The sequence below is a fragment of the Moschus berezovskii genome, chromosome 16, assembly GCF_049115385.1.
Source record: "Moschus berezovskii isolate FMDL1 chromosome 16, NW_MosBer_1.0, whole genome shotgun sequence".
Taxonomy (NCBI): domain Eukaryota; kingdom Metazoa; phylum Chordata; class Mammalia; order Artiodactyla; family Moschidae; genus Moschus; species Moschus berezovskii.
The window spans coordinates 36,130,159-36,142,719 of NC_142475.1; the positions used below are offsets into that span (position 1 = coordinate 36,130,159).

The following is a 12,561-nucleotide window of genomic DNA, read 5'->3' on the forward strand; positions in this document are numbered from 1 at the left end:
GATTCCTGGATCATATGATAAGAGTGTGGTTTTGTAAGAAACTGCCAGACTATTTCCCAAGGGATTATATAATTTTTCACGCCCAAAAGCAATGAATGAGACTTTCTATTGCTCCAAATTCTTGCCAGCATTTGTTATTTTCACTGTTCTGGATTTTGGCCATTCTGATAGATATGCAGTGGTATCTCATTTTTAATTAGCATTTCCCTGATGACATGGAATGTGGAACATCTTTTCATACACTTATTTTCCATCCATATTTCTTCTTTGATGAAGTGTCTTTTCAGGTCTCTGTCCCCCTTTTTAAATCAGGCTGTTTGTTTTCTTATTATTGAGTCTTAAGAGTTCTTTGTATGTTTTGGATAATAGTCCTTTTTCAGATGTGACTTTTGCAAATATTTTTTTTTCCTATTCTATGACTTGTCTTCTCATTTTCTTGAAGTTATTTTATTAATCTGGGTTTTGAAATTGAAAATATAATCATTTATTTTGATGCACTTGCATTGATGTGCCTTGTGTTTAAGAACATCTCAAGGCCACATATAATCTTCATGATGCTCCATCATCCACCTCTGATTCTACAGACAATTGTTTATAGGCCATCTCATGCCAGTTACCTCCGGATTACTGAGGTAATCCAGACAGCTGTTGCTATCTCTCTCCCTCAACATAGTTTCCAAAATTAGAGTAGGCAGAAATACTTTCATGATAAATTACAATATAGCCTTAACTGATATCAAGCAGGACTGCTATAGCACCAATTTTAAAAATCTTTATCAACATAGTATAAGTATGAAATGAATTGACTGTATCTCCTCCTGCTGCAAAAAAAGAGAAATGCAAGCATCTTACTTTATGTGAATAATCTTGTTGTATTCTCTAGGAGTGAACTTAAGAAGCAGTGGGGGTCAATTGACTTCTTCCAGAAGGAGCAACTCAACATAAAATTTTGCAAAACAAAAATTTGTTGTAATTGCTAGACATTCAGTTTTAAGTATCCCCAGGCAAGAAGTCAATTTATTGTGTCTTTTGTAGGGATTCAGTCACTCTTGGACCACAAGTGGATTTATATCTAATTCAAGCATTCGTTTTGCTCCTGATTCATCCTGATGGCTCCTGAGAATCTAGTTCTTAAAATGAGATGTTTTCCTGTTTATATATTGGTGTTCTTTATAGATGAGGCCAACAGTGGTCTCATATACACTACTACTATGAGCTAAAACATTAGCAAGGCTAAGCCTTTTTATTTCACGTTGCCTGGTGCTGTATTGTGGGGTTTCAAAAAATATGCTTGCTTGAAAAGATCCAACCTCTGCTTTGGAAAAAAAACCTAACTTTATCCTTAGACCTCTCTTCATTGTTATAATGAAATTTTAATGCATGGCATATTTCCATTGTTACCTCAGCTGCCAGGAAACAGAATACCATGTACTGCCTGTGATAGAAACTGATTATTTTACTTGGCCATAGCCTGGGGACAAACCTCAATTGCCTCTGTGTCCTTTGGATAATTTTTAGTTGCTATTTATTATCACTAGCGTGCTTAATTTTTAGTCGATTTAAATGATTTTTGAAGACATTCCAGTGCTTTCAATAACTTCTGTCAACAAGTTCTTGAGCTCTGGGCAAGTTATTGAGTTGTCTCTCAGCTTGAAACCCACCCTTTTATATTCAGCTTTGTGATGCTGTCTGTGGCTAGAACTATGAAAATCACAATTTGGTTCTGCCAGCGGACTCCGTGTAGACTTCACCAATGGGGCGGGGAGGGGACAGAGGGAGATCACAAGTCTTGAAGAGGAAGAAAGGATATCCTCCTTCCTCCCTAGCTTCTTAGGGACTTCCTGTCTGCTCTCTGTTCCCAGTATTTTCACCCAAGCATGACTTCTTCATCCCATAGCAGTTGTTCTGAACTTCTCAAAGCAACAGCTGGATCCAGCGTGCCACTAGTTCTTCCAGCATGAACAGAACCCATTTCATCATTTGTCATCTTCCCAGCCCAACTTTCAACAGTCCTTCTTCAAAGGTCTGGGTCACAAACCTACCAGGTCACTCCTCTGAGCTCAGAGGCACCAGCCATGAGATCCCTCTTCTCAGAGGCCCAAGTTTCAACTCCACAAGGACTCTCTCCTAGGTTTCTTCATTTTAGAATTTCCTGCATCTTCCTTGTCCCTGTGACTAAGCAGTGGTGTTTGCTTCCTGCTCTAGTTACTTCTGGGACACTCGAGAGTTTTCTTTGTACCATTCTGGTACCTACTTAACAAGCTCATAGTACTTAGTACTTCTTGATACTAAATTTCCTGTCATCAAATAACTGATGTAACTTCTGATTCCCAGTTGACTCCTCTAATGCAGATACTAACCTGGATCAAACATAGTTGTAAGTGCCAGGAAACAGTCATGACCCACATAAATCTACTGCCTTCACAGAACTAATCTTACAGGGTTAGACAGGCAACACACATAAATATTTATTATGATAAGTATTTTTTCACAATTATTAAAACAAATGCAGCCAAGTAAGGGCTTCCCAGGTGGCACTAGTGGTAAAGAACCTTCAATGTTCATTGCAGCACTGTTTACAATAGCCAGGACATGGAAGCAACCTAGATGCCCATCAGCAAACGAATAGATAAGAAAGTTGTGGTACATATACACAATGGAATACTACTCAGCCATTAAAAAAGAATGCATTTGAATCAGTTCTAATGAGGTGGATGAAACTGGAGCCTATTATACAGAGTGAAGTAAGCCAGAAAGAAAAACACCAATACAGTATACTAATGCATATATATGGAATTTAGAAAGATGGTAACAATAACCCTGTATGCGAGACAGCAAAAGAGACACAGGTGTATAGAACAGTCTTTGGGACTCTGTGGGAGACAGTGAGGGTGGGATGGTTTGGGAAAATGACATTGAAACATGTATATAATCATATCTGAAACGAATCACCAGTCCAGGTTCGATGCATGATACAGGATGCTTGGGGCTAGTGCACTGGGATGACCCAGAGGGATGGGATGGGAAGGGAAGTGGGAGGGGGCTGGGGAACACATGTATACCCACGGTGGATTCATGTCAATGTATGGCAAAACCAATACAATATTGTAAAGTAACTAGCCTCCAATTAAAATAAATAAATTAAAAAAAAAAAGAAACTGCCTGCCAATGCAGGAGACGTACGAGACGCAGGTTTGATACCTGAGTGGGGAAGATCCCTTGGAGGAAGACGCGACAGCTCACTGTGGCGTTCTTACCTGGAGAATCCCATGGAGAGGGGCCTCATGGTCCATAATATTACAAAGACTTGGACACAACTGAAGCAACTTAGCATGCACAAATGCAGCCAAGTAAAGGGGAAGAGAGTGTCAGGAAGGGCCTGCTATTGTGTCATGTGGGATGGTAGAGAAAAGGCCTCTATGGGCAGGTGACATTTGAGCAGATTTGAAGGAAGCATAGGATCAAATTATATAGCTAGGTGGAGCAGGAGAGCATAGGATGTGCAAATGCCCTGGGGGCGATGCATGCTTACTATAGTCAGGAAATGGAAAGACCAGTGTGTTTGTAGTAAAGGATATGCATGCTCAGTCACTCAGTCAAAGAGAGCAAGTGGGAAAGTGGTAGGAGATGAAAGCAGAAAGGAGGCGGGAGGTCCAGCAGGGTCCTGGAACTCAGAGTAAGGATTTTGACTTTCCATCCTATTGAAATGGTAAGCAGCTAGAGGATTTCAAATAAAGGAGGCACAAGCTAGTCCTCAATGATCAAAATCTTTTTCAGCATCTACTTTGTGCCAGGCATTTTTCAAAAAGCGGGTAATAGAGCAGTGAACAAAACTGGTTTATTCCTGCCCTTCTGATGGCAGAGACAGAGATGGAGCTCCCACATCCAGAGAGGATAGGTCTGCTGGTCAGTGCTGTGCAGAAGAGTAGAGCAGGGAGAGGGTGTAGGGAGTATCTTGAGGAGCAGAGCCTGATGGGAGCAAGGGAAGGTAGGAAGGCCAGGGAGGAGGCAATTGCAATACTCCAGGCAGGAGTTGATAGTGACTTGCACCATCTTCTTTTGGGATTCCCTGGTGGCTCAGACAGTAAAGCATCTGCCCACAATGTGGGAGACCCGGTTCCGATCCCTGGATTGGGAAGATCCCCTGAAGAAGGAAATGGCAACCCACTCCAGTACTCTTGCCTAGAAAATTCCATGGATGGAGGAGCCTGTTGGGCTATAGTCCATGGGGTTGCAAAGAGTCGGACATGACTGAGCGACTTCACTTTTTTTCACCATCATGGGGATAAAGATGTTTTAAAAGTGTGGTCAGATTCTGAATATATTTCATATGTAGTGACAAAAGAATTTTCTGATGACTAACATGGCTGCTCCCAAAATATGCTGGTCCTAATCGTGACCTATAAGATTTAGCGTGGTCTTATCTCTGCTTACATTTCTAATCTCCTCTCTCCACTGGCTTCATCCTTATATGTGGCTTTTCACTCAACAGAACACACGCCAGTTCCTCCAAAGGGCCATATTCCCACTGGCTGGTGGTCTCTTGCCCATGCCGGTCCCCCTCGAGACCTTGTTTACCTGACTAGCTCCTTCCCCTCCTCTTTCAAAGCATGGCTTATAGTTCCCCTATTCATAGAAGCTTTCCTGTTTTCTAGAGATGAGTTTAGACATCTCTCCTATGAGCAAAACCCCAAGGCTGCCTTGATCTTCTACAGTTAATCAGACATATAGAAAGCTGTACACACCCTTGTTGTAATCAAAACTCTGTATGTTTAATCATGTCATTAACTCTGTTTTAGCTTCAGAGCTCTCGGTTGAGGAAAGAGTTGAGGAAATATCACTTTATACAACAGACACAAAACTAGAGGACCCAGGGCAGTAGAGATGCTTGGCAGGCATCATACCATCCAATGAATACTTGGCATGGACACTCCTCAATATGTTCATATTTAGAAGCAACCTTATAATAATGAAAAACAATTCAAATTGAATATTTTTTTTTTGCTCTGGAACGTAGTGCTTTGTCATTGTGGCCTTAAAATACCCTTATTTTCTCAAGATTTTAATTATGTTCACTTTTCTTAAGGTCTTGTTTTTTACTCCTTGATTGTAAACATACAACCACTTTTAATCCACAGCTCATAGCACACTGTAGAAAGAGCTATTTGCTGCTTCTATTAAAACAACATGCAAAATATATCACATGTTCATTTCCCGAAATATGGAGTCAATTTCTTTAAACCTTGGAAACACTCCACTTCCATGAAATAAATTCTTCCCAGACTGGTAAATTCCCTGAGATTATCATAACAGACTTAAGTCGAACTGAGAAGGGATTTCTATTTTGAGAGAACAGTGCTTTTGGCAGTCAGCAAAGCCTTCTCTAGACATCTTTTTGAGGACGGGATAACTCATCTGAATTCATCATAGCCAGAAATAAGGATTCTTGGTGCCTGATGTAGGTGCATTACCGGAAGGATGGTAAGTCTGGCTTAGTATTGCTTGCAAAAATTATTTATGGTTGGCACTCTCCATGTGTTAAAAAAAAAAAAACAACACCTCTTCATTTTTGGTTAAATGTTCCTGTCTTGCTTTTCATTGTTTATTTGAAGTCTACCTTCAAAATGCTCAAAGGTTGTTGTTGGACAGACCTCTATCTGAAATCCAGGAAATAGTTTTCCTTTTGGCTCCAGTTAGAAGCCACGTCATGTATATTAATGCAGTTTTCTCATTCTAGATGACTTGTTGTTTCTCTGTTACAGCCAGGCTTTTATTAACATGCTTAAACCAATAAATCCTCATCTGTACTGTAGTGAGCTAATTGTGTCGTATAATGAAGAAGGCTGAATTTCACTTGTCAAATTTATGTTCGCACACAGCCTGCCTCATTGAATGCAGACCAGCTTAAGAAGGAGGCATGTATCCAAAAAAACTACACTGATTGAGTACTCCCCCCAAAACATCTTTCCTTGCTGATGACGTTTTAAGAACTTAATTCTGTACATTTTATTTTTGGTGAAAGTATGCAAACTCTTCCTAATAAAATATTTATAAATGTACTTAATGATATGTCATTTTCTTTTGAAAATTTTTTATTGGAGTATAGTTGATTTACAGTGTTGTGTTAGTTTCAGGTGTATAGCAAAGTGAATCATTTATGTATACATACATATATATGTATGTACATCCGTTCTTTTTAGATTCTTTTCCCATATTCTTTTTAGATTCTTCTCTACTTTTATAGAGTATAGACTAGAGTTCACTGTGCTGTACAGTAGGTTCTTACTGGTGATTTAGTTGCTAAGTCATGCCCATCTCTTGTGACCCCATGGACTGTAGCCTGCCAGACTCTGTCCATGGGATTCTCCAGGCAAGAGTACTGGAGTGGGTTGCTGTTTCCTTCTCTAAGGCTCTTGTTAGTTATCTGTTTTGTATATAGTACTGTGTGTATGTCAGTTCCAATCTCCCAATTTATCCCTTCCCACCTTTACCCCTCAGTAACCATAAGTTTGTTTTCTGCATCTGTTATTTTCTGTTGGTTAGAATGCTTATCTTGCCCACAAACTCTTTCTTATATGAAAAATATGTCATTATTGTCTTATTTTACTTCTTCTTAGAATGACTGCTCTGTTCTTCTTCACTAGGCTAAATCCTCTTCTCCTTTCAATCTAACTGAAACCTTACCTTGCAGCCTTACCTCACTTGGGCAGAATATTGTGCAGATCATGGCAATTTCACCACTAAGTATGTTGTGTGCTCTTGTGGAATTAATACAAGCACAGATTTCCTGTATATCAAAGATTCATCCACCTATAAGAATGACTTTACTTTATTGTTGCCTTAATGGAAATGATAGGACATTGGAATTGAGTTCTGTTTGTTTGCTTTTACAACAAGTCTGAGATTCATTGTAGAAGACATTGGTTTATTTGACTTCTTCAGAAGTCATTCACCTTTATTCAGGTAATAGCACTCTGATGTACCTCAGGGGTCCTTCCAGTGATTCTAGATGCTTCCTTCTGAACATATGACCGATTGGAATAAATGAGGTTCCGTTTGTAAACTCTTGTTCCACCTGTTGGCTCAGAGAAGTCTTCATTGCGTTAGAGTTGGGGGTGTAAGGATATTACTTTTGAATTCTGGAGGCCATTGTGATGGGAAAGCATACTGGAAAATTAAGCCATTTCAGAAGAAAGAGGCATATGAGAGAGATTATGTCTCTTAGGCATTGGAGAAGGAAATGGCAACCCACTCCAGTGTTCTTGCCTGGAGAATCCCAGGGACGGGGGAGCCTGGTGGGCTTCCGTCCATGGGGTCACACAGAGTCGGACACGACTGAAGTGAATTAGCAGCAGCAGCAGGCATATGTCAGACTTCCTGAAAATATCGAGTACCTGAATCCAAGTGTGCCAGAAGCTAGAGACTCCTAGGTTTTTTTTATAAATAGTCAAGAAATTTCTTTTATTTCTTACTTATTTGTGTTGTTATCTATACAAATTTGGGTTGTTTCAATATTTGCAGTTGAAAGACCTCAATATTTGAGTCATGATTTTATAATTGAAGAAATGAAGCTGAAAGAGATTTAGACAGCTGCAGTGCTGATAGTAAATGAAACTGAAATTGCTAGTCAGGTATATCTGCCTCTCTGGTCCATTCTCTGTCTGCTCTACCATATTCCATTATCATTTTCTGGTATGTTTTGGCTCCCATGTTGATGTATTTTGACTCCTCCAAAATTATTTATTTATTTAGATGGATAAAGTCCATGACTTGCAGTTGTAACATTTTTTCCTAGTATTTTAGAAGAAGAGAATGTGAGGGACACTGTAACTTTTGTGTTCTAAGTACTTATAATAGAAGCTCCATTAATACCCATTGCATTTTCTGGTGTTTAATATTCATCGTATGTGGTCTTTCTTTGGGTTCAAAGAACATTGGTTGAAGTCAAAGTAATTCTCATATATAGAGCAACGTACTGGTCTTTGAGTCCGTGTTACTCCAGTGTCTCTTGTCTGCAATCCCTATCTCCGTCAATCTGTGTTATTTTCAGAAGCACAAAGACATTGAGTTGGACCATCACAAGGACACATATATTGGAAATACTAGGAAAATTATGACTATTCTTAGATTGGATCCAGAAACAGGGTTGAGAGAAACATCTAAATTTCATTCCTGGAATTGTCACTGCATTTCAGGGTGGCCTTGGACAAAGTTATTTTTCTAGGTTTCTCCAAAAGGAAGAGAAGAAGGCTGGGAGAGGAATAACCGAACATTTCCAAAAGAATACATTTTTTTTTCTTTTTGCAATGTTAAGTACAGTCCCATTTTCCTGAAATTACTGTAAACGCACAGGCCAGATCTCAGAGAGAGCCTTTTGAAATTCCAAAAATAGTTATTTTCATTTATAGCTAGAAGAACAAAAACAAGAGCAAAACAAATAGAAAACAGGCTGGGTGCACTCACAAAGCTCCAGGCAGGTGGGTCCTTCTGGTCAATGTCACTTCCTAAGACCTAATTAGCTAGTCTGCCTTGGTGGCATTTTCAGAAAGGAAACTGGAATCCTTGCCTGTAAATGTCCCCATTAGCTCAGTGTATGTGTTTTCATTGGCCCTTGGAGAAGACTCAAGTTCTATTATGGTTTTGTTGATGGCTAACAGTGTTCTTGGCGCGAAATGAGATATAGAAGAAGGTACCAGATCCGCCCAAAGGCGTTTGCAACCTGAGTTAGTAAAACAAATAACTCGCTATTAGTCTTGACCTTGCTGGAAATTGGGCTTAAATATCAGTAGTACTAAATTCCAGAGTATTTTTATTTATGCCCCTCTGGGATGGGCAGGAATGACATCGTGGAGTAACTATTGCCTGGTATGCTTCCTTTCTTCCATTTTTGGCATGTCTGTCTTTCTTCCATACTCCAGGGCTTTTTCCATGGCTGAGTCAACCACATATGTGGTCTTAGCATCCATTAGCTTGGATGTAATATTCATCTTCACTTTAGTTCATTATAGTTAACTCTCATTTTTCTCCATCTACTGTGTGTGGTAGAAAAAGTGTTGGCCCAGATAAACCTTAAGTAGTTTTTTTTACATGAGAACGTTTTTTCCTTATATATATTTGTGTGAACATTCATGACACTTCAAACAAAACAGTGAATGAGTGTGAAGACCCTATTAGACAACAGTTGCAATTTATCCAGCATCCTCTCCCCATGTCGTTTGTATTTTTTTCCCATATTGTTAGGGAAGGAATATATTACACCTCAGACTTCTTGGTGTTCATACCTTTGGGAAGGGTGGGTGAAACAGGAGAAATAGTGGGAGAAAGTGGAGAATCACTGGTGGGGCAGAGCTTGGAAAAAGGAGGCAGGAAATTAATAATTTGAAAGCCCATTTTTTTCAAATGAGCCGGTCTCAGGTTATTGCCAAGGAGAAGAAAGTATGAGAAAGAATAAATAAAAAGAGCTGTTTAAAGAGTTAAGCAGGGTTTCCCTGGTGGTCCAGTGGTTAAGAACTCACTTTGTGGTACATGGGACACTGGTTTGATCCCTGGTCCAGGAAGATCCCACATACTGTGGGTCAGCTAAGCCCATGCACTGCAACTGCTGAAGCCCAAGAGCCCTAGAGCCCATGCGTTGCAATCAGAGAAGCCACTGCAGTGAGAAACCTGCTCAGTGCAACCAGGAGTAGCTACCTCTCACCACAACTAGAGAAAAGCCCACATAGCAACGAAAACCCAACACAGCGAAAAATAGAATAATGAATGAATTAGTAAGTTTTTAAAAGAGTTAAGCAGATTGTTGATCTTGCCTCTAGTTCATATATGTAACTCCTGTTTATAAGCCATCCAAAGTATGCTGGGTTTTGTTCAGTTCAGTTCAGTTGCTCAGTCATGTCTGACTCTTTGCGACCCCATGGACTGCAGCACACCAGGCCTCCCTGTCCATCACCAACTCCGGGAGTTTATCCAAACTCATGTCCATTGAGTCAGTGATGCCATCCAACCATCTTATCTTCTGTTGTCCCCTTCTCCTCCCACCTTCAATCTTTCCCAGAATCAGGGTCTTTTAAAAAGAGTCAGCTCTTCGCATGATGTGGCCAAAGTATTCGAGTGTCAGCTTCAGCATCAGTCCTTCCAATGAATATTCAGGACTGATTTCATTTAGGATGGACTGGTTGGATCTCCTTGCAGTCCAAGGGACTCTCAAAAGTCTTCTCCAACACCACATTTCAAAAGCATCAATTCTTCAGCGCTCAGCTTTCTTTCTAGTCCAACTCTCACATCCATACATGACTACTGGAAAAACCATAGCCTTGACTAGACAGACTTTTGTTGGCAAAATAATGTCTATGCTTTTTAATATGCTGTCTAGGTTGGTCATAACTTTTCTTCCAAGGAGCAAGCATCTTTTAATTTCATGGCTGCAGTCACCATCTGCAGTGATTTTGGAGCCCCCCAAAATAAAATCTCTTACTGTTTCCACTGTTTCCCCATCTATTTGCCATGAAGTGATGGGAACCGATGCCATGATCTTTGTTTTCTGAATGTTGATTTTTAAGCGAACTTTTTCACTCTCCTCTTTCACTTTCATCAAGAGTTTGGTATATAAAGCTAATTGAAATCTGCTGCTTAGGATTAATCTATATCAATGAAACGAATGGACTATGGCCAAATACATTAGCATGGATGAATCTTATATTTTTTTTAAACTATTCTCTTAGAATTTTCATCAAAGTTAAATACACCTTTAATAATCATTTTAGAATGTAAATTCTCACCTGTTTAAAATAATTGGGGATGGATTATTTGAAATAGAATCAATGGATCAAGGGATATGAACATTTTCATACTTGATATACTCTTTAAAGTTTTCTGAATTATAATTAATTGAAATTTTCATTGGCTAAATTATTATTATTGAAGTTAATTTACATTTTCACTTGAATGAATCATATAATGCTATGTTGAACAGAAGAAGCCAGTCACAAGAGACTGGAGACTGATAACTCTATTTCAGTGAAGTTCAAAACCAGGCAATCATCTATGGTGTTAGCACTCTGCATAGTGTGACCCTTGGAGGGGTGGTGCCTGAAAGATGGAGGTACTCTGGGATGTTTGTAATGTTCTATTTCTTGGTCAGGATGATAGTTGTATGGGTGTGTGCCCCTTGTGAAAATTTATCAAGCTGTAACCTTGAAATTTGTGTATTTTTCCTGTCTATATTTTCTATTTAATTTTAAAAAGATTACTTAAAAAGTATTTATGTCTGTTAGAGATGTTTGCATGCATAATATGTGTCATTTGGAGCCACTTCGGCTAAATAGTTGAATTTGCTTGTTTTTCAGATTAGTAGCTGTTATTTGATTTCTGGGCAATATTTGTTACATAAATAATTTCCACTTAATAAAAGGAGTCAGTGTGTCTTGGACAGTAGCCTGATGGATACCTAAGGATTGTGGTTGATATGCAGTTAAGCCAAGAGCAGAGTGCTGTTTGTGTGTGAGCACTGAGTCCTGTCTGTGAGTTTGGAAGGAGAGCAGGGAGACACTGGACGATGGCACTTTTGTGGGGGTGAAAAGGTGGTCTGTACGCCATTGTTCCTCAGATCCTGAGATGCGTGGCCGCTACCGTGGCCCTCCTTCACTCCGTGGCCCACTCCTGTCTGCCCATCCTTTCTACGTGTTCCCTCTCCCCCGCTTCCTCTCTCTGTCTCTCTCTCTCACACACATGGAAAGCAGACCTTTAAAAGACTGTGGTTGACCTGCTGTATAAGAGAACAGGAAGAGGAGAAAAAGTCCCAGAAATAAGAGAGGGGTGGAGGGAAACAAAAGGGGAAAGTGAAAGAAATCACAACAGATGTATGAGGCGCAACTGAATAAACTTTAATCAAAGACCAACTAATAATGACAAAATTGTAGGGGCTTCACACAATTCTATTTTTTATTAATTGACCAATCGATTTTAATTGGGGGATAATTACTTTATAATATTGTGATGGTTTTTGACATACATCAGTATGAATCGGCCATAGGCCGATTCATGTGTCCCTTCCCTCCTGAGCCCCCTTTGACCTCCCTCCCTACCCCACCCCTTCAGGTTGTCACAGAACACCAGCTTAGGGTGCCCTGTATCATATTTTTTTTAAATGTTCAAAATATACTTAGTATATGCTAGGCGCTGCCTCTATGCTACATGCTCTATATAATTCCATTTAATTCTATTCTTATAACTTTGAGAAATCAGGAGGATTTTGAACACAGTATGTCAGATATCAGTCTACACACACTCTTACTCACTAAACTAAACCCTCTTATTCGGAGCCCATCGAGTCAGAATAATAATACAATATACAGGTATTTTATTTTAGATATTTATTTATTCTCTAGGACCTTTATTTCATATTTTATTTTTAAAAACATTACTGTGGTAAGAACATGTAACTTGAGATATACCCTTTTAACAAATTCTTGAGTGTGAAATACATTACTGTTGACTAGAGTGCAATGTTGTATGACAAGTCTCTAGAATTTATTCGTCTTGCTTAACTGAAACATCATGCCCGCT

At 39.4% G+C, this 12,561-nt stretch overlaps 1 protein-coding gene across 7 annotated transcripts in view; it reads left to right on the forward strand.

Moving 5' to 3' along the window:
• COLEC10 (collectin subfamily member 10) overlaps nucleotides 1-12,561 on the forward strand; it is a 529,589-nt gene that overhangs the window by 157,286 nt on the left and 359,742 nt on the right. The window contains exon 1 of one of the 7 annotated variants that reach the window (XM_088844773.1): nucleotides 5,297-5,481. The exons of the other annotated variants lie outside the window; for them this stretch is intronic. The gene's annotated coding sequence lies outside the window, so the exon portion shown is untranslated. Of the gene's footprint in view, nucleotides 1-5,296; nucleotides 5,482-12,561 lie in introns of those variants that run through there. 7 annotated transcript variants of the gene reach the window in all.